The 23029-nt window shown below is 45.2% G+C and overlaps 1 pseudogene; it reads left to right on the top strand.

Moving 5' to 3' along the window:
• The first annotated feature begins 20355 nt into the window (after positions 1-20355).
• Positions 20356-22371, top strand: LOC117717653 (large ribosomal subunit protein eL24 pseudogene; annotated as a pseudogene).
• The last annotated feature ends 658 nt before the right edge of the window (positions 22372-23029 follow it).

Raw genomic sequence — 23029 nt, 5'->3', positions numbered from 1 at the left:
CTGTTTATTTGTTCGTTCATTCGTTTGTTTGTTTTATAAAGCCAGGAGTGGTGGCAGGCACTTGTAATCCCAGCAAGCCAGAACACACACACACACACACACACACACACACACACACACACACACACACACACACACCCCGAGGTGAAATACAGACACTTGGAACAAGAAAACCCCACCAAACCACAAGCGTTCTCCCCTAGCAGAAGAGAGCAGAGAAGGAAGTGGAGCATCGCAGGTAGAAAACTGAAAGTGCAAGATAGAGATGTGAGTTGAAGAAACGTTTGGTATCATCCTGTGTTCAGATGACTGAGTCAGAGCAGAATTGTGTTTTGCACCACCCGAGCCTAAGCTCCTGCGTCACAGGGGAAATGGGCTTCAAGGGGCAGTGAGCAAACCTCCAAGAGCTGAGCGGGATCACCTGCGACTGAGCACTGAGAAGCCCACGTGACCACCGACCAGAAAGGGCACGCCACGTCCAAGGAGACCCAGTAAAGCAAACCTGGATTGTAAATATGAAGGAGGGGCGGAGGCTCGGAGAACAATCTCCGTTGTGGGCGCTGGCTCACGTTGTTGCCTAGTGAACGCAGGTGAGAACACTCTGGGATGTGTTTGCTTACTGTGGCTTAATAGTCACCTAGTCTCCATAGCAACTGATGAAGAAAACCACACGGGAGACAATTCCTCACTGTGTTGTAAGTAGGACATGAGGTGGCCCCCATGATAGCCTATCGTGGTGTGGAGTGGAGGTGCGTTAGAGACAGCCCAGCTGCTGAGGTTGGACCGGAAGTCTGGAGCGAGGGATCAAGGATTGTTGAGACATTCAATTAATTTCCAGAGGAAGAGGAGAGGAGGAAGGGACAGAAAAGAGTCTTTGAAACAAAATAGGACAGAAGTGAGAAGACTGTCTTTTCAAAATTCCAACGTTAGACTTCTCAATTGAGCTTGCCTGTGAGAACCCCAAGTGGCATCTGGACTGCAGGAAGAGCTCAGAGGAGAGATTCCTGCTCTAGATATAAACCCTGGAGTCACTGGCACGTGATGCTAGTTCAAGACGCTGATGAGACTGGCTCACAAGGATGTGTGTAAACACTTTTTAAATATGCATAATTACAGAGATGAAAACCAAAGTCACGGTAATCTATCAAGTTAGTGTGGTAACTGGGGGTGTGGGGTGGACCTGGAACGGATTATACCAAGTAAGAGGACTCTGTCTCAAGACAAATGGGGCACATTCTCACATCCGGATCCCAAGATTTTTAAGTGGGTATAGACTATGAGACTAGGGAGGGGACATGAGAGGGAGCCAGATGTGTTGAGAAGGGAAGCGGGGAGTCTCATAAGACAGGAAACTGGAAATGAGATATTTGGTGTAGGAGGGCTCAAGGGAAGGAAGGAGGAAGGAAGAAAAGAGAAAAATAAACAATAAAACTAATTGTTTTTAAATGTCATAGTTAAACCTAACTCTTTGTAAGCTACCAAAAATATTTTAATTTTAAAAATGTATAGGCCTTATTTAAAATATATATATATGTAAGTAAGTGAGTTGGTTGGTTGGTTAGTTGGTTGGTTGCAGGATGATACTGAAGTAAGGAAAGGATGGCTCTGCCTATGATCCCCATAACCCGTCCCCCCTTCCTCCTCCTGACATTTCACAGTAGTGGCCAGGCCTCCAGACACCCACTGTCTCAGTGGTGGGCAAGTGATAAGTCTCTTCTGGCATTTGAGGATCTAAGGGACAAAGAAAAGACCTGGAGTCTTCTGAGATGACAGATTTAAGGGTTACCCAGCCTTCCTAGAATGAGAAAGCAGAGGACCCCAGAGATGCAGGGCCCTGCACCCCACCACAGGCCAGCTGCAAGGCAGAAACCTTGGGCTATCGGATGGCAGGGGCTTCACAGGCCTCTTTGCCTAGGGCTATAATTTGTCTCTGAAATGTCTTCTACAGGGTCAGGCTTTGAACCATCTGTCCCCAGCTTATGGTATTATTTTGGAGTTTGTGGAGCCTTTAGGAAGTGGGCCCTGGTTGGTGGAAGTAGATCCCTAGGGTGGGCTTTTAAAGGTTTCCAGAGAGTTCTCAGCATCCTGATTGGCCATAGTATGAATGAAGCTCCACCTCAGGCTATACCCCTGACTTCTCCACTGTAGGCTCTCCTCACATGCTTCTGTTGGGTATTTGGTCACAGCAGATCTCCAGTAAGTACCTCAGGAAAAGGCTTAGGTCCCAAAAGAGGAGAGCCAGGCACCAGGTGAAGCAGCCTTCCCCCCACTCCCACTTGGATATAGATGCAGTTGTCAGATTCTTAGACCAAGTATAGTGCCAGGAACCCATGGGCTGAGCTGAAACTCAAACTCCTCCAACAGGAGACTCATTCTTGGTGAACTGTGTGGACGGACAGCATTGGCCATCTGGGAGAACTCAGCGGAACCACACACAGGCCTTGGCATTTCAGTCTCCTGGGATGACTGTATACACCCAGGAGAAGCATGGGACCTAGGAGATGACATGGGAAAGGGGGGGACTCAAAGAAGGAGTCAAATCATTTAGAGAAGAAACCAAGCTGTATCCCTGGGATCTGTAAATTAACACATTCCTAGAAAAGATGTAAAAGTTTCAGAGATGGTGGAGGTTCTGCACAGAAGCACAGGAGCAGCCAGAAATGAAAACATACCATCTGTAAGTGCTCAGAACAACCATCAAAGGATGTAGAGCAGAGGAGAAGGAAGAGAAGAAGAGAGGGGGGATTAGAGGAGGTAGGAACATGCCTTTGTCTTCTCTTCCCACACAATATTGTAAATACCTGATTTAGACACAGCTCACACAAAAGAAAATCAATGCTTGCCACTGACACCAGGCCTGGGAGGTCCCCAACACACTAAATCTTTCCGAGTTGAACACACCACATCCCAGAAGGATGGCTCACCAGGCTACTATGTCTCTCAGTGACATGGATTTCCCACTTGGAGATGCTCGTCCACCCACATGGCCCTCAGGGTGAGGTCATGAGGATGAGATGGTCGTCTCCTGTCCTGCCTTTGTAGGTATCTTCTTGTGGCTTCTACCTTGCTCTCAGTCTTTAGAGTCATGCTTCGGCTGGGGTCAGTGGCACATGAGGCTACCTCAGTCTCTGAATATGCAAAGCTACATCAGCCATGGCTCTTCCATTATTAGCATGTCAATCAAGGCAGAAACCAGACTAGTGGGATGTCAGACCCCCTCCCTATTCCAGAGGTGACACCTACTGGCTTCTACTGTGGGTGTTTTCATAACTGTGACCTCTTCAGATCTTTTTTTTTTCTCCTTTAATACGAGAATCACTAACTCCTTCACAGATGAGTTTGCAGAAGGAATAATGACCTCCAAAGACATCCACCACCTGATCCCGTCAGCCTCAGCCTGTAGTCACCACCCTCTCTACCATGTCTCTTGTCAATGTGTGGTTTAGTCAAAGATCTTGAGATGTGGGTATTTTAGAAAATTATGTGGGATCTAAGTACAGCCACATGGTGTGTGTGTGTGTGTGTGTGTGTGTGTGTGTGTGTAGGCATGTAAATGAAATGCTATAATCCAAGGTACTGAGGCAGGAGGATTTCTTGGGCCCAGGAACTTGAGACCCGTTTGGGGAAAGCAGCTGGACCACGTATCAAAATTAAACAAAACACAGGATAATTTACAGGAAAGAAGGCAATGGAGCACGATGCCAGGCCACTGGCCTTGAGCATGGAAGAAGAAATCAACAACTGAGAAACTTAGCACCCATCACTGCAGAGATGCTCTTCCAGAACACCGAGCTCAGTGCCCAGCACCCATGTCTGGTGGCTCACACACCTGGAACTACAGCTCCAGGGCATCTGATCCCCTTCTTTGACTTCTCCAGGCATGAGCACAGACACACACACACACACACACACACACACACACACAAAGCAAAGTAAGTAACTTTCATTATTACACAGAATGCATCATTGTTGAGGTCCGCACTGTCCCACGTTTTGCGCCAAAATGTCCCAGCCCAAGCTGCCCCACACTTGGGGCCAAAATGTCCTGGACTTCTCTGCTGCTCCGGTCTGCGGGTCAGGGTCTAGCAAGAGAGAGAGTGGGGTAAGAAGGGGAAGAGATGCGAAGAATGGAGACAAACCAGAGTGTGTGGTCAAGTCTCGTTTACAGTCTCATATTGACTCTCCTTATTGTCTCTCCTATTGCAAGGAAGTCCTGGGTATTTATAAGCACAAGCAGAGGACCACAGCTGAAGACACTTTACCCCTGCACCATGCAGCTGGGCTGGAGATGGCTGTAAAGTTGATCCAGCCGCTAAAAGTTGATCTTTCTGCTAAAAGTCAGCTCCCAACACATCATCAGATAGAAGGCAAGGAATTGTTCTCCCTGGGATCTTCAGAGAGACTATAACTCAAGGAATACTTGATTTTTGAATCAACGAAATTGATTTGAACTTATGACCTCCAGAACGAAGGAAGAAGATATGTGTGCTGCCATAAGTCAACAAGTTTGTGGGAGTGTATTACAACAGAAGAGTAAACCAATAAAACGAGCAAACAGAGACATTTCATGACTTGCTTCAAGTTACCTGGCAAGTAAGTGTAGCCAGAATGCACCCCCACCATGTGACCCTAAGCCCATGTTTTCTTTTACAGATGCTGCTGCTTCTAAGTCTCCAGCAATTCTGGGTGTAACCAAGGGGAAATAGTGTGTGTGTGTGTGTGTGTGTGTGTGTGTGTGTGTGTGTGTGTCTGTGTTGAAGCACACCCATCCCTCCACCTCCCCATGACCCACTGCAGGTGCTTCTCAACTTAAATTTAATAGTTACCAGCAATTAGCAGTAACTTGGCTTAAATGTAGTTAACAGTTGTGTTACATCCTGACAAATGCATTGTGAGATTAAACACCACACATTGAAAATGCATTTGGTAGCCCCAAGCTATAGAGAGCATCAGAGCTCAGCACAGCCAATACCAGGAGCCACTGTCACTGCAGCTGCCCGTTGTCACAAGGGACACTTCTGCCACCTTACTGCCCTAGCATGGCTTGAAGCTATCAAATTCCAGCAGTTCCCTGGTGCCCATGGTGAGCTGACCCAGTGCAAGCCAAGGACCATCCGTAACTTTAAAGGTGTTGCTGAGCTCGAATTTTGTGAATTTGTTTTCAGTGCTCACTTTGTACCCGTCTCCATTTTGGAATATGAAATGTTCTGTCCGTTTTCTGACTTGACATGAAAGATGGAAAGAAAACAGAATTACTGTCCTCTGTGAGCCTTGTTAATATCAGAATGTCAATAGACTAGCTGGTCACAACTAGGGTTCAGGCCTTGAAAGCCAAGTTTGATGAAAGCACTTCCTGAAAGCAAGAAAGGGCTAGTGCCGTCTCTCACAGAAGCTGCTCTCTTTAGTAGAAGAGTCCACCATTGGGCCTTGCTCCCTGGTGCATGTTGAATTTTCTCCTTTATTTTCAGGGCTGGGAAAGAAAAAAAAAAGCATTTCCCTTTTATCTTTAGAGCCATGGTCATGGGACTGGACATGTAGCTTAGCAGTTGAGAACACTTAGCTGCTTACAGAGGACCAGCACCCATGTGGCAGCTCGCAATCATCTGCAACTTCAGTCCCAGAGAATCTGATGCCCTCCTCTGGTCGTTGGGGACACCAGGCACACTTGTGCTGCACATGCACACATGTAAGCAAAATATTCATGCACATTCAATAATAAAATGAATCCCCAAACATAGTTTAAAAGACAGTTCCTACTATAATTCAAACTGGCTCCACACTCATATTCTCCTGCCTCAGTCAAAAGTGTTGACATTTTAAGCGTGTGCCATCATACCCAGCCAGCCTCTCCTATGTTCTTACAGCCCTCGCTGAAAGGACATCTACCTCTGTCACTATAATAAAGTACCTAAGACAATCAACTCGAAAAGAAGGGAAGCTTTATGCCCTCATTGACTGGCTCCATGGTTTGGCGTGTGTGGCAAAATAGAACACCATGGAAAGAGCATGCATGGAGAAGGCTCACCTCATAAGACAAAGAAGTAAGAGAGAGGAAGAGATGTTCTTCCTCAAAGCATACTCCCTGTGCTGTCAGACCTCCCAAGGCTCCATGATTTTCCATAGTAACATGGTAACTTTAACACCTGGGCTTTTGATAGACATTCCAGATGCAAAGTGTTACACAAAGTATCTGCCCCTCTTATCATATCCTGGAGGGGAAATTTACCATAACATTGCTTCTGTCTGCTGTAGTGTGTGTGTGTGTGTGTGTGTGTGTGTCTGTGTGTGTGTCTGTGTCTGTGTCTGTGTGTGTGTGGGGTGTGCCTGTGTGTGTGTGTGTGTGTGCTTGTGTGTTTTCATGTATGCATGGGATGCATGTACAGGAGTATTTGTGCAGCTTGTGTGTAGGCCAGATGGCAGCATCATGTCTTTTTTTTCCTGATGGTTCTCCATCTTAAGTTTGAGTCTGTCTCTGACTGAATGGGCACTCACTCATTCAGGGAGGGTAACTGGCCAACTAACTAGCTCCAGAGAGAGACATTAGTCTCTGCCTCTCCCTCCTCCCCAGTGCTGGGATTACATGCCCTTCACCAAACTGCCATGTGCAGCTTATCCAGGGGAGCTGGGAGTCCAGAATCAGGTCCTTGAGTTTACACAGAAGGCACTTTCCCACCCGAGCCATCTCTCCCACCACCAATGCTTTCTTATATATGAAAATTCCGCTCTGGCCTGCTCTCTTGGATAGAAAAACTTGACTTCACCTATATGTCTACATTCAAATCCTCGTCTGGTTGGTAACTGCTTAGGTATAATGACTTCACACTACCAAGAGCTCACAATACATCTTACGTCACTGGATAAAAAGAGAAAAATAAGGCAGCCAGAATACAGCAGTGTTTCATTTAACAGACCCCAGGAAATGAGAGTTGGAATGTTCTTCGTGCACTTCCTCATCCTTCCAAGGCTCCACCCCCACATTCTGAAGTCCTCTTATCAGCTCTTATAAAAACAACAGAAGGAAAGGGGTGTTTTCTGAGCCTCAATCCCACTCCTAGCTCCCTAAGTCTAGTGGCTTCCTACATGTCTCTCCATGCTGGGCTTAAAAGCCACCAGCATTTGCATGGTCACCAACAATGTCCTTGTCTGGGCCCTCTGCCTGCTGCTCTTATAGGGCTAGGGGGTGACTCCCAGCCATTTTGTCATTAAGGTGGCTATCCCCTACTCCACCCTACCCCTGCAGCCAGGCCTGGCCACACCACTGCGTTGCTCAGCTCGCCAATGATGAGATGTGCTGGTGATAGCTTGGCTCCGGACTCACATCTTACCTTTGTGCCTGTTAAGTCCCCTCAGATGCTTACACACAGGTGTACACACAGGACAGAAAGGCAGAAGTCTAAGTCACATGGCAGAGAAGGGTGTCATCGGCTATAAACTCTGGTTGCCTGAGCAGGACAGCAGTGGCTCCGTGAAAGGAATATACTTGTTTTGTCAGTAACTCTATGATTAGGGAAGAAGTCCCCACAAGTCCCAGATGGGACCATTTGTCCTACATCCCTGGTCTCTCTTCCCAACCAGCACTAAGCATCAGACACCCTCATTCCGAGCCTTCTCTTCACCCTTGCCTCTGCCTCCAGCTTCCGTTCTGAAACCCTGATTGGATCTTAAGGAGCTGAAATGTAACATTAAATACAGCTACAACACCAAGGTCCTCAGGGGTGCGGCGAATAACCCGCTGGACCAATGACAGATCATTTAAGATGCCTTCACTCTTCTGTTATGTTCTTTTATGGGGAACTGGACTCAGCTTCTCTGCCAGAGCGGTGCACACCCTCAGCCACTGAGCTATTCTCCTGGCCTGTATTCTGCTAAGAAGGACTCAGTAAGTAATTACAGAGTCTCTGGGCTCGTTGGAGCTGAGAGTCCCCTGGCTGTCTCTGCCTTATGGAGTTCCCACTGCAGCTGGAAAGGCAAATCTGAGTATAGAAGTTGGGATGCAAATCGCACTGTAAATGGCGGCAGGAGGGTGGGGATGGGAGGGGGGAGTTGAAGCTAATCTAGAGAGCCTGCCACTGCCACTGCAACAAAAATAACAAGAAAGGAAGTGCAGGAAATGTGCCTGGAAAAAAATTGCATGGTGACCACACACAATAGTGACCAAGTTCGTTCCCCCACGTTCCAATGAAGCATGCATTCATTTTCACTGTGCAAGGCTGAAGTAGTAACTGCTGAGTGTACCGAACGTTTCCTGTAGATTAACACAGAGCTGGAAAGAGTTGATTAGCTTCGGCAGTGATTTGGGCTTTTAATCCAAGCCAGTCATTCATTAACCCTCAGGAAGTTCTTAGTGCCAAAGTCATTATTATTATTACATGCTAAACAACAAACCCCAAATGGGTGTATGGCTGCTTTTCTCTCCAGGATGCTCAAAGTATGAGTCAGGCAGGGAGCCTGAATCATTTCCTAAATTACCTTCTGCCTCTAGGGGACTTTGCCTTTGGACAATGGGCCTGCTGCTCAGGGAGCCTGGCAAATAGCCCCTCAGAGGGGTAATGATCACTTTTGCTTTTTCTGTCGGGTTCTGACTGGCTCCAGATGTTACCCTCAAATTTCTGCTCTTCTGTCTTACAGAGGTATAAGTTGTGCATCCCTAATCTGAAAATCTGTGACCCTCAAAAACTCAGAATTTCTATTTTGCTGTTTTAAATTATTACTGAAAACACTGTATAAAGTTTCCTTCAGGTACATATGAAACTTACATTATTTTGTATCTAGACCCAGGCCCCATATCCCAAGTTTCCTTTAAGCATATGCAAATATTCCAAAATATGAAGAAATCCAAAATCTTAAGACACTTTAGATACTCAATGTGGACATCTTATTGAATACATGGCTGGCTGGCTGAGAACTACATTTCCCAGACTGCTTTGCAGTAGGTGGTCATACCAATAGGTATAATTAGAAGAAGTGATGAGAATGACATCATAACTGGGCCCTAAAAGAAATGGTGATGTGATCACCCTTCATCCTGAAGTCCCATACAAACCTTCTACTGCTGACAGATGACAGGAAATGGTCAGTCTCATCAGGTACAGCAGCAGAAGGGCAGCATTGCATATGGCCATGAATGACTATGCTCTACACAGAAAAATCAGTGTCATGGTGTGCGCCACAGGCAGCTGTTTAAAAGCACCCTCTCCTTCCTAAGGAGAGAAGCAACCACTCCATCAGCATCTTTTGTTTCCTAGCTGGGTTCAGACAATACTATTGCACCCAGCTTTTATGTGGGTGCTGGGGATATGAACACAGGTCATCCTGTTTATATGGGAAGTGCTTAGTCCACTGAGCCATCTCCCCATTTTGCTTAATATCCTTTACATGTATGTATATAAATATGTATGTACATATACATATATACATATACATAAATACATGTATATACATGTATATACACATATGCATATGTATATTCAATATTGGCAGTTTCATATGTTCTAAACTTTCTGGGTACTCACTCCTGTCATTTTCAAATAGAACCAGAAAAGAATGTGAAGGCCAAGTATTTGGAGATGTCATCTCCTTATGTGTCCATATAATGTTGTGCAAATCTCATGACTAGGGTCTGGTCCTCTTTTACAGGATGCAGCAACTTCTGGTTTACTCAGCCACAGCCTCTAGCCTCCCCCCGTCCCCCAAGCCCAGGATGCCAACTGTGCACACCTATAAGAGCTTCTGGGTTTTTTGTTGTTGTTTTGTTTTGTTTTTCGAGACAGGGTTTCTCTGTGTAGCCCTGGCTGTCCTGGAACTCACTCTGTAGACCAGGCTGGCCTCAAACTCAGAAATCTACCTGCCTCTGCCTCCCAGTGCTGGGATTAAAGGCGTGTGCCACCACTGCCCGGCCCTATAAGAGCTTCTAATGTGTCTAAAGTGTTCTACTGTCCCCATGAGAACTGTCATCTTTGTTCAACAGAACCCATCCTCTGATTAGTAACTGTCTTTTCTTCTTTCCACAGATTCTATAAATCTGTGGAATATTAGTCAAATCCATTCTGAACAGTAAGATTTGCCTGATATTTCATAGATTTCTAGAATCTGTGGCCACAAGTTGAAACATTTTCCATTTCTGTACCTGGGCTCTGGTCTGATGTGTAGACAGGCCTACATGAGCTAGTTGTCTTCAAAGCCTGATGGCTCCAGCCCAACATGGGGTTCATCCTAGGCCTCCTGAGCTCTGTAAGTCCTTTGTGAAGAGTGGTCCTCATTCCTGCTGCTTTAAAATTCAACTCTAGCTGGGAGAGTTACACATGGAGGGGTCCACAGCCGTGTGGTGACTGGGAACAATGTTGCCAGTCCTGAGAGGGAAAAGGAGAGATGGGAAAGGTGGGAGGGGCTGCCTGTCAGCAGGAGCAGCCCTTAAATCCAGAACAGGACAATCCTGAAGGGAGACCACACCGGTACTACCCCTTCCTGGGCTATGGAGGGGTATGGGGAATTCCTGGCCTGCCTAAACTGTTTTTCAAGGTCCTGTCTAAAAACTAACAACAAAATAAAATCATCCCGGTTCCTATAGATATCACAGATATTTGATGATCCTCAACAACCATTTTGAATCTTATACCCATAGGCCCCTCCTCCAGACCACAGCCTGACATGCTACACAGGCTCACATGGACAGCATGCTAAACATGTTCACGTGTACAGCATGTTCCTGGTGTACCGTGCATGCTACACAGACTTCTGTGCACAGCATGCTACTTAGGCTCACATGGACAGTGCAGACACTGGCCCAACTCAGGGATCACCAACTGACCAACTGGCAGAAGCTGAAGATGGGGTACAGCTTAACCTTAGCTTCCAGTAGACCCCAACCTCTGCAGAAAGCAAACAGAACTGAAGCCAATGGCCATAAGTCCTGGGCTCATCCCCGTCTAGCCCTTGTCCCACAAAGTCATCTTTTTATGTATATAAGCAAAAAAGCTTGGATGCTAGATCACAGATGTCACTCTTGTACAAAGGACCAGCCATGCTCATATCATATCCAGTGCCTTCATTAATCTGCCAAACCCTTCTCCTCTGAGCTCAAACATTGCTCTCTCTAATGTTCACAAGTGTAAGGCATTTCCTTTGTTCTGTGAGTCGAAGTTGGTTGGCTCTCCTATCTCAGATTCTCCCATTTGGAGTATCCAGCATCACTAGAGAATGCCTCACCTGAAAACAGCAGACAGTGACTGATCGTTGAATGAGTGAAGCACACACTCCTTGCATTCACTTGAATGGCCAACAGCCATTTGTCTTGCATCTGTTCCACCATCATCATCCATTCTGTGAGTGACGTATCGAGTGTCCACGGTGTACCTGGCAGTCAGGACCAGCTACCTGCACAGTACAGTAACTGCAAAGGGGGAGACTTGTTCAAAGGTCACTGGGAATTGAGGACTCTGATGGTAAAGCATGTGGCAGCAGTGTCTTAGGAGTCAGGAAACAATGATAACAAAATAAATACTTATACCGTTAGAGACAGATGGGCAAAAAGAGATAGATGATAAGCAGTATTGAGTTCCCCACCCAAAATTGCTTCCAGGACCCCCTTTGGAAAGCTGCAGATGGTCAAGTTCCCCATATAGAATAACATGCTGTTTGCACATAACCCATCAACTTGCCTCTGTTACAATGTGTCTAGGTTGTTTGTACATAACCCACTTGTGTTTGTTACAATGTGTCTAGGTTGTTTGTACATAACTCACTTGCCTCTGTTACAATGTGTCTAGGTTGTTTGTACATAACCCACTTGTGTTTGTTACAATGTGTCTAGGTTTCTTCTGGTACCTCTTGCAATCTAAAGGCTATACAAACAGCTGTTCTATCCAACAGGGAATCAGAGAAACCCATGCATGTTTAGTACAGATACATAATTTCCTCTGAATGTTTTCAAATAATGGTTGGCCAAATCTGCAACTTTGAAACTCATGGGCACAGAGGACCAAGCCTAGGGTGTTACTTTTTAATTTATATAAGAAATACATACATGTAAATCAGAAAAAAATACAAAATGTTAGAGAGTGATGGCTCAGTGGGGCAGTTGGGGTAGTTGATGGAGAGATGGAGAAGGAGTAGAAGGGTGGGGTTTTGTATTTTAATTAGGATGATGGGGGAAACTTGATTGACAACTTGAAAGAGACAGGTGCAAGCTGAGCAGCTGTCTGAGAAAGTCACTCAGCTGGAACAGAGCTTGTAGTAACCAGGAGGATCCAAGTATGTGGAGGCAGACTGGAGAGCACGCTGGGCATTCCTATCATAGGGCCATGGCTAATGCAGATCCTGTGACTTCTGCTCCTCGTCACAACTAGCCCCTCCCAGCCTTTATGTTTCATAGAGCTCATTCCCAACCATGCAAGTGTCTACCACTCTCAACACCAAATCTCCCCAGTGCCCTTAGGGCCCTGGCTGCAGTTTGTAATGATGAATTTATTTGTTTGCAGAGCAAGTTGTTGGTTTGTTTTCCAGCCCGTCCTGATCTCTGGGCAATCTAACAGCAAAGGGCACGTATGTTTGACTGCTCTGTGTATTGCTCCCTGAGTGTTTAGCAAAGGGACACTTAACATCCAGGTAATCCTCACTACACCAATTCTGAATACCTGAATTTTTCTACTTACTGAAGGTGACTTATAATCCCCAAATCAATATTCGGGGTGCTTTCTCTGTCAGGTGTGGACATGTGTAAGCCTGGGAGGATAAAAGAATCACCAACAAACATTTTTTCAGTTGAGGTCAAACAGAGAAATACTCCTTATCTGTGTGCCTGTGGGGTGTGTGTGTGTGTGTGTGTGTGTGTGTGTGTGTGTATGTGTGTGTATGTGTGCATGTGTTGCTATGAATGGAACTGAATTCCAAGCACACATTAAGAAAGTCCTCTATCTGTAAGCTCTACCCCCGGCCTACCTTTTTTTCTTTTTTGTTGGTGATTTCTGTATATAATGCTGAAGGGCTATCTGGTATCACGAGCTTCTAAGTCCTGGAAGATATGCCTTAGGAAGAAAACGCCTTAGTGTTGTTAGCTGTGAGGTTAATGTTAACGAATAGAAAATACAAAGTAAATAGAAAACACAAAAACAAAATCATATTGAGAAAAGGTCTTGAGTAATTCAGGCTGGACTTGATATGCTAAACCGCCTTCATCTGGGATGAGAGATGTGCATCACATCTGGGCAAGACTAGTAGTCATCGAAGGAACAGATTTGTTCTCCAGAATGAGCTGTTATAAAGTGGCCAGCCCCTCTGTCCCCTTTATCTGTGTCCACTACTGCACCCCCCCTAACATCATCTGCATGATATACTACTTCACCAGATGCTAACAGTTGCAGCCACCTGGTTTTGACCTTCCCCACATCTGTCTTTATGAATTCCCCAGCCTCAAGTACTTAGTCATAGCAGTAGGAAGTGGTCTAAGACTCTAAGGCAAAGCTGTTCATTCTGCTGCCCCTTTACTCAAAACACCAGCCCAGAGACACGGTAGCTTTCCATTGACAGGAGGTGTCTTCTGCTAGTGATCCGTAAGACAGTGCTGACATCAACCATCTCCAGCAATTGTGGTTTAAACCCCAGAATAAGGGATCCTTTCACTTCCTGTTTGACAGCTCAGCCTCAGCTGGGAATTAGATGTAGCTCTCCCTGAACAGCTCAGTGGTAACGAATTGTAAGAAAGATGTCAGAGGCCAACCAAAACTTTCTAAGCTCCTGAGACACATCCCTCAGCTTGGACAGGCCATGGCTCAAACGCCTAGTCTTAAACACCAACAAAGTCCTACCCAAAGTTTCTGCCAACCTTGTTGGCTACTCCAGGAAGAACTGAGTATCAAGAGATAATCTTAAGAAAGACAAGTTCCTCCCCCACCCCACCTCTCTGCTTCCTTTGTGAAAATGAAACGTAACCTCTGCTTCCGGATTCCCATGCCTTCTTCCATGATGAAGTCTGTCCCCCTGGAAATGTAAGCCAAAATCTAACTGAAACAAAAACCTTATTTCTTTAAAACAAGGAAAGGGAGGGAGGGAGGGGGGAAGAGAGGGAGGGAGAGAGGGAGAACAACAGATCTCATAATGGACCAGGAAGAAAGGCCGCTGGGCCAGGAATCTGAAGAAGAGCTTGTAACCCAGTTCTCTTTCCAGGACAACTTGTGTAGACTCTGCTTACCAGTATGGAAGGTGCCCTGCTTCTCTGGGGAAAATGGAGGCTTAGACCTCCTGGGCCAGCTGAGACCTTAAATACCCAAGATGGCTGGTCTTGTGTGTCAACTTGACACACTTGAGGAGAGGAGACTTCACCCAGGAGCTGCAGCTGTCTTTGAGTGCCCCTGCCCCTACAAATATGCCCAGTAAACCCACTGGGTCGCCACGCTGGACTTGGGTGGACTCACCTTAGTCTGCCAGGGCCCTATCTGTGGTGGTGAATAGACATTTGTTTGTGCCTTCCCAGGAAAGTCACAGAATGCAGTAACTTGTAGAAATGCCAGAGTGAACTGGGAAGGAGAGAAGATTTGGGTCTCCTCTAAAGCTGACTCCTTCCCGTCTGCCACATTGCTCCCTCTGGCCCTTTACCAGCTCACTGTGACTGCTGCCTATTGACGGTAAATAAAAGGCACAGACAGACCTTGGCCTGATGGAGACCCACCCCCAAAATAAGCATTTCTGGAGCACAATTACCACATTGAAAAGCCTTGTAAAGAGCGGTCTCCAACCATAACCATGGGGCCCTCTCACCTCTAGAAATAGATGTCCTCCTGTCCACACATCCCTATGTACAAACAATAACTCCATCACCAGAAGACCACAGCACAAAGAGGAAGGGGGAGGAAGGAAGGAGGGAGTGGAGAGAGAGAGAGAGAGAGAGAGAGAGAGAGAGAGAGAGAGAGAGAGAGAGAGAACAAGGCGTAAATAAGATGCTGTGTGGGCAGACAGGAAAAATGATTAAACGGCAGAAGACACGAGGATGCATTTGACACAATGGCTTTTAAATCGCACCTACACACGGCTAACATGAAGTACATTCACGAATGGGTCTGTATCTGCAACGACGTCACACATTCTGTCCTGCGACTAGAAACAACATTTGTGCTTCACACACTGCACTGAAGCATTTTATACACAAGATCACCTAGTACAGCTCCTGTGTCCATGATGCAAATCAATGTTTTCACAGGGGGTGGGGAGGCTGAGGGAGGGGTGGGGGTGGGGAACCAATGTGCTTTGCTGGCCACGCTGACATTACTGGGCATGATAGATGCTGCCAGCACTGTTGCTTAGCAACCCAAGACCCTTCCAGACAACCCAGCAGCCTCGCTAGTGCGCTAGTGCGCAGTGGCAGACAGGGCTGGTTCAACATGGCACTGGGCAAAGAAAGATAATAATGTGCAGTGTTTTGGGGGTTTTGGGGTTGTTTTTTTTTTTTTCATTTTTCATAATCATTCTTGCTGATATCCTGAGTAGATCAACATATCTAAGAGCAGCCAGAGCCCTCTGAAAACGAGGGCTGGAAAAATCCCAGGCTGTTTGAATTCCCTCCCACTCCGCTCCGGAGAGTAGTGGAATTTTACTGGCTGGTCTCATGACGATCTCCCCACCGCTGGCCCTCACCGCTACAGTCTCCTAGTGACTCACCAGCATACCTTCAGAGCAGTTTGTCAGCCTTGTCATGAGTCACGGTTTTTTCAGCTTCCCCCCCCCCCCCTTTCAAAACTGAAACACTTGACATTTTAGAATGGGCTTGGGATGGTTCTTTAAAAAAAAAAAAAATGTAAGCCACTCTCAGGCTTTGTGTGCAAGTGTGGGGGTATGTGGGAAGGGGTGAGTAACGACTGCATGCGCAGGTAAACAGGGGCTCTGCACACTGACAGGCACGTGACCAGCCAGCAGAGCAAAGGCAGCGGACTCTGCTGGGGGTGAGGGACAGACACTCCCCTAGGCTGCATCTTAGCAGGACACAGGTTGGCCGGCATCCACCCACTTCCAATCCATTCCATCCGTGTGACAGAATACCCTCCTCAGCTCCCAACAGAGAAATCAGCCTCCTTCTATGCAACATAACAAACAGAACCACACAGAGCTCTATGAAAAAAATATATATATCCTACAGGAAAAACTAAGGAACAAAGAAAACTGGAATCTGAGCTCAAAAGCCGGGAACCAGAATTGCTACAGAGAGATTGGGTCGCACTAGACAGAAGGTGGGCTGGTCTCTGGGCTTGGATTCTAATCCTGACATTAAGTAGGGGAAGGCAAGAAGCTTCTGCTCATTTGAAGAACCAACCAGGTGTCTCATTCTGCCCATTAGCAAGCTGTCTGGCTTGCTGTCCCCCGAGCTCCTCAGACTCGGGTATCTTTTAGCTCTCTCTGGAGAGCAGAACCACATCAGACATGTCATCAGCTCAATGCATGCTGCATGTCTGTAAGAAGACACAGTTACAAGAAAGAATTAACTAACTAAATCCAATTAACCTCTCAGAACCCCTATTAGTTCCTGTATTTAACAGGATGAATTCAGTATGCCCCGTCAGCCAGCAGAAAAATAATAAAATCTAAGAATCAATGTGACCGAACTCATTTTTAAGCGTTATATAATGTTTTTACATTATAAAAAACATTACTGAGAAAGAAAGGAAATAATTACCAGAAATGCAGCAAAAGCTGAGATCAGGCTGACTCCATGCCTGGTGGAGAGTCTAGCTAAAACAGGTTCGTGGCAAGGGTCTCCTTATCAAGTTTGGAGTGAGAATCAAAAGTCCGTGTTATTTGCATCTTTGGACGATGGCATTGAAGATCCATGTTAAAAGCACAAGAACTTTCATGTCACGGCGACTTAGTAATTTTATTACCTTGCATGCTTTAATTAAATGTATTAAATCCATTCTCTGAACATAAAAGTCATATAGATAGACACGAGAGACAGGTAACTACTTTTGTAATTATATAAATATTCAAACATGCACAAAAACTAGAGGGGATAGGGTTTTTTTTTAGATTTATTTATTTACTTTATGTATATGAGTACATTGTAGCTGTCTTCAGACACACCAGAAGAAGGCATCAGATCCCATTACAGATGGTTGTGAGCCACCATGTGGTTGCTAGGAATTGAACTCAGGACCTCTGAAGAACAGTCAGTGCTCTTAACCACTGAGCCATCTCTCCAGCCCCCTAGAGGGGATAGTTTTAATAAATCTCTCTGTGTTTATCTACTGTTATTTCCTGTGAATGTAATGATACAAAAAAAAAAAAAAAAAAAAAAAAGCCACCTTCATAGGAGAAGGATTTATTATTTATTTAGCTCGCAATTCCAGATTGGAGTAAGGCAAGACAGGAACCTGAAGCAGCTGGGCACACCTACAGTCAGGAGCAGAGAGAACAGAGAGTCAGTGTCTGCTTGCCCAGCTGGATCTCTCTATTCTTACACAGTTCAGGATCCCTGCTAAGGGAATAGTGACGCTCACAGTAGGCAGGGCTTCCCATCTAAACTGTACGTCCTTCATAGACACGTGCACAGGCCAGGCTCGCCTAGACACTGTCTGGCTATCAACGCTGACCACCACAGTGTTCATCAGCCTGCTTCTAGCATCATAACCTATCACGAGTCTTATTTCGTCTACTCCCGGGTACCACATTGTGTTATTTCAATTTTTTTTTTAAAAAAATGCTATTTTTATTAAAGATTTATTTATTTATTTATTCTGTACACCATGCTCTGCCTGCATATATACCTGCTGTTCCAGAGGACCCTGGTTTGGAGCCCAGTGCCCACATGGCAGCTCACAACCATCTGTAACTTCAAAGGATCCAGTGTCCTCTTCCAACCTCCACAAGCACCAGACTCGAAAATGGTGGACACACATTAAAGCAGACAAGCACATATACACATAAAATAAGAATAAATACATATTAGGGGCAATAGAGATGACTCAGTGGTTAAGATCATTTGCTGCTCTTGCAGAGGACCCAGGTTTGGTACCCAGCACCCACATCTGACAGCTCATAACTCCCTGGAACTCCAGTTTCAAGGGATTTTGCACCCTCTTCTGGCCTCCAGGGACAGCTACATTCACATGGTACACATATATACAAGCAGGCTAACACACACACATACCCATGTACACAATTAAAATAACTCTTTTTTAAAAATCTTTATTGGACTAATTAGGGTTAGCTTTCAGAAATATTCTTAATGTTAAATGTAAGATCTATGATATATGGATATACATCTTAGGGATTGTAGAAAATATTATCCTAGTAAATAATAGCATTCAAATCTGGGTAAGCTTATTCTGCCTTAGTACTTCAATTGCTGTAATGAAAGACTATGACTAACACGGGAAGAAAAGAGTTCAGCTCAGCTCCCACATTCTGATCAGAGTTCATCACAAAGGAAAGCCAAGGATGGCACAAGTCTGGAGCTGAAGCAGAAGCCATAGAATCGCTGCTTTCTGGCTTACTGTCCAAAGCTTGCTCAGCCTGCTTTCTATAAGACCGCTACCCATAGGACCACTGCCCCGGGTGGCCACACCCACAATGGGCGGGGCATCCCACAAGCAAGCCTTGTTCTATGGATGCATTTCTTGTTCTATGGATGCATTTCTCAGTTAAGACTCCTTCTTCCCACCAGGCAGTGGTGGCACACGCCTTTAATCCCAGCACTTGGGAGGCAGAGGCAGGTGGATTTCTGAGTTGGAGGCCAGTCTGATCTACAGAGTGAGTTCCAGGACAGCCAGGGCTACACAGAAAAACTCTGTCTCCAAAAAAGATTCCTTCTTCCCAGGTGACTCCAGCTTGTGTCAGGTTGACAAAATACTATCATACTATGTATATAATAAAAATAAATATTTATTATGCCTTATAATACCTAATTGCTCACTAAAGTGTTGCCTGTCAGTGCTTCAAAAACAGGTGGGGTTTTTTGTTTGTTTGTTTTGCTTTGTTTTGAGGATTTTATCTTTCCAATTTAAATAGAAAAAAAGCAAAACACCATCAAAAAAGTGTTTTAAAACAAAACTGTTGGTGCCTGCTCAGCCTGTTTAAGTCATCAGATTAGGCTGTGTGTCTTTAAAATTAAAGGTCTTCTAAATTATATTAAAAGTCAAGTACTTAAATGTACAGACTTAAGATTAAGGTTGGTGTCTTAGGTTTCCATTGCTGTGAAGAGACACCACGTTCATGACAACTCTTACAAAGGAAAACAGTTATTTGGGGCTGGCTTACAGTTTCAGAGGTTCAGTCCATTATCATCATGGTGGGAGCATGGCGGCACCAGGCAGACATGGTGCTGGAGGAGCTGAGAGGTCCACATCTGGATCCACAGGCAGCAGCCCGAGACTGTCACACTGGCCAGACTTGAGCATATATGAGACCTCAAAGCCCACTTCACAGTGACACACTTCCTCCAACAAGGCCACACATTTTAACAATGCCACTCCCTGTGAGCCAAGCATTCAAACATATGAGACTATGGGGGCCATACCTATTCAAACCACCACTTGTGGCTAAGTCTATTAAAAGTAAACAATCTAAATTAAGGCCCATGAAATCTTTGCTAATTTTTTAAACTGTGTTTATATACAACAATATGTACATATATTGCTTGCATGCAGTTATATCCTTGTATTGGTCACATGACTTAGACGTAAATGGTCAAATAATTGTAAGTATTGTGAGTCCAAATTTCTTTTAACCCATAATATAACTAAAACTTTAAAACAGAAAAACCTAAAAAGTCTAAGTCTTAAGTGAAAGTGTTATTTGGTTGATCATTGTCCAACCTTAATTCTACACATGGTCTAAAGAAAGCCCTATTGCCTGAGAGAAAGTACCTCATGCTCAGGACACAGTGGTTCTTCCTCTCATTCATGGAGAGTAAGACCCATGAGGAATGACCCTCCAGGCTGTGCTAGTCCTAGAATCTACGGACTGGAAGTGTGACTTAGCTCTGTGCTTTCAGCTCTCCTGAAGTAATTAGTAGGCTTACAGAACAAAGATTTTACGTTTTATCAGGCTAATTGCTTATAATTTCTACTGAGTATATTAAGCTTCTAATTTACAATTTGAGTCTTAAGAGAGTTTCATTTAGAAACTTCTGTCAAGCTTTATCTAAGTGTTATACAACAGTTGAACTTTAAAGCATCACCTGTTCTTTAATACTGATGTACCTGACATCCTGGGTGTTCAGTAGCTGTACTCAGGACAAAGGCAATGAGGATATGGGACTGGGAAAGTAGCCAGTATTGTGTCCCATGGCCCTTGGTCATCTAGGTCCCAGGTGAGACATTTCTCAAAGCACTCTGTAGGTCCAGTGAGTCACCTGCCGTCTTGGTCAGAGAAGTCATGGAGACCTCAGACTGCATTCTCCAAAGAGGAGTGTCAACACTGAAGGAATGTCTTCAGTGCAAGCGAAGAACGTCAAGTGGTCAGCCAAGCTTTTGCACCATCCCAGCTAAGGGCACAACTGACAAAGAGAACCGTGAGGAGGCCAGAGGCGTTTTCTAAGTCTCCATGAGTAAGCCCTAAAGAGCCCCAGTGACCTTAGGAAAAACAACGAATGCTACATTGTAAGCATCCACGTGATGCTCTCAAACACACAGCACAAAGTACAGCCAGTCAGCAAAGCGGCTGGCAGTCATCAGACATCTCCTCAACATTGGTTTCCGTTCTTTTACTTCTTACCAAGTGCCTAATCCATAGTCATCCTTGAGTTGTTTTGATTTAGATTGTTTTTTGTTGGTTTTGGTTTTTTGGTTTTGTTTTGTTTTGTTTTGTTTTGTTTTGTTTTAACAGCTCAAGGACTCACACTACTAATGGACTGCACAGACCTGGCCAAGGCTGTCCTGAGTCTCACACCTACTGGGGCCATCAGTAGGCACCATCATGTCACCCTCAATGTTGTATTTTTAACCTTGTAAAAATTTGTGTCTTCTTGGATAAAGGACAACTTTAAACCAGACCCCTTGTGATGCAGGAATTCCAGCCACGTAGCACCACAGAAAACCCAAAGCTTCCACTCATCCACTCAAGCCAGCAGGGAACCGTTCCTTGTCAGTCCCGCTCAGGGTGAGGGTGGGGGTGTGGGAGGAGGGGGGAGGGGAATAACACAAGGCTGTAAACAGCATTGTGACTGACACCAGAACCAACAACTCAGTGGACGGAAAGACCGACACCCTCCTTCCTACCTGAACTACATACAAAAAATAACAAGCTCCAGAAAACTCCACAGAGGCAGGAAAGATGGATGCAGTGTAAATGACCTAGAAAGATCCACAAACCTCGTGCTGTTCCCTCGGATCTAGAGCCCAGTTTCATTCTTTCGAGTAGTGTTCCTTTCTTAATAGGATGTCAGGCTGGAGAGATGGCTCAGAGGTTAAGAGCACTGGCTGCTCTTCCAGAGGTCCCTAGTTCAATTCCCAGCAACCATATGGTGGCTATAATCATCTATAATGAGATCTGGTGCCCTCTTCTGGCCTTCAAGCATAAATGCAGGCAGAACACTGAATAAATTATATATATATATATATATATATATATATATATATATATATATATATAATTTTTCTGGAGACCATAAAAAAAATCACAACTGGTCAAAACACAGAGAGCAACTAACTGATGCTGGGGTATCCATCCCCCATTGGCACGTCTACAACACAAGACACATACACTAAGGCTCAGAAACAAGGCAGAGTGTAGAAATGACAAGGAAGACTACATTCCTGAAACCTCAACCACGTGGCTGCCCAAACAAGACATGCTAATGTGAAGGAGATAAATCTCGGGGGCCCCTGCCTCTAGATGAAGGAGCTACAGGCCTGCTGAGAGAGAGAATTATCAGTTTTCCCATGATTCTTTCCCTTCGCCATCTTTCCCCCGGCATGCTGACATCTAGAGCTGCGCAGTTTCAGCGGGTACAAGATCTACCGGGGACACGGGCTGTGGTACGCCAGGACTGACGGGAAGGTTTTCTAGTTTCTTAATGCAAAATGTGAGTCCGCATTCCTTTCCAAAAGGAATCCTCGGCAGATAAACTGGACTGTCCTCCACAGAAGAAAACACCAGAAAGGACAGTCGGAAGAAATTCAAAAGAAAAGAACCCGCCATGCGGTCAAATTCCAGCGAGCCGTCACTGGTGCATCTCTTGCTGATATAATAGCCAAGAGGAATCAGAAACCAGAAGTCAGGAAAGCTCAGCGAGAGTCAGCTATAAGGGCTGCCAAGGAAGCAAAAAAGGCTAAGCAGGCATCAAAGAAGACAGCAATGGCTGCTGCCAAGGCCCCCACAAAGGCAGCACCTAAATGAAAGACTGTGAAGCCTGTGAAGGTCTCTGATCCCAGAGTTGGTGGGAAACGCTAATTTGCTAGATTAGAGTTTGAAATAAAGATCTGTCTTTAACTAAAAAAAAAAAAAAAAAAAAAAAAAAAAAAAAAAAAAAAAAAAAAAAAAGGAGAGAGAGAAAGAGAGAGAGAGAGAGAATGAATGAATGAATGAATGAATTAGCCTTACATAGAGACAACCCTCTAATCAGTTATATCAAGGGCCAGCCTAAAAACATACTCACACAAGCAACACCAAACGAACCATGCAGTTGTATGTATACACACATACCTATGCATGTGTGTGTATAACAACAATAATTTTTAAAAATGAAGTCATGAATTTGAGAGAGAGCGGGTAGTTGGTGTGGTAATGGAGGGAGTAGAGGGAAGAGAGGGAGGGGTAATTAATAATTATTACTAACCCACCGGCCAAGCCTGTTAGAGAAGCAGCTAGGTTAGCAAAGGTAGGCAGGAGAGCTTCAGATCTTCACCCTCCTTCCTCACCTCCAGTCCCCCAGTCTCATGCCCAGCTCTGTAGCAGACTACATATTGTGGCCTCTCCTCACTCTCTGCCCCATTCCTGAGTGACTAAGCAGATCCTGGTGGGACCCTGCTTGCCTCCTTCCTGCCCCACCCCCAGCCCTGGCCCATCTCTATTCCCAAGTGTCACCTCCCAATACTTAGAGAAGCATTTT

This window comes from Arvicanthis niloticus, chromosome 12 (assembly GCF_011762505.2).
Source record: "Arvicanthis niloticus isolate mArvNil1 chromosome 12, mArvNil1.pat.X, whole genome shotgun sequence".
NCBI classification, from domain to species: domain Eukaryota; kingdom Metazoa; phylum Chordata; class Mammalia; order Rodentia; family Muridae; genus Arvicanthis; species Arvicanthis niloticus.
The sequence above is the reverse complement of the archived record's forward strand: the minus strand, read 5'-3'. Positions and strand labels throughout refer to the sequence as shown.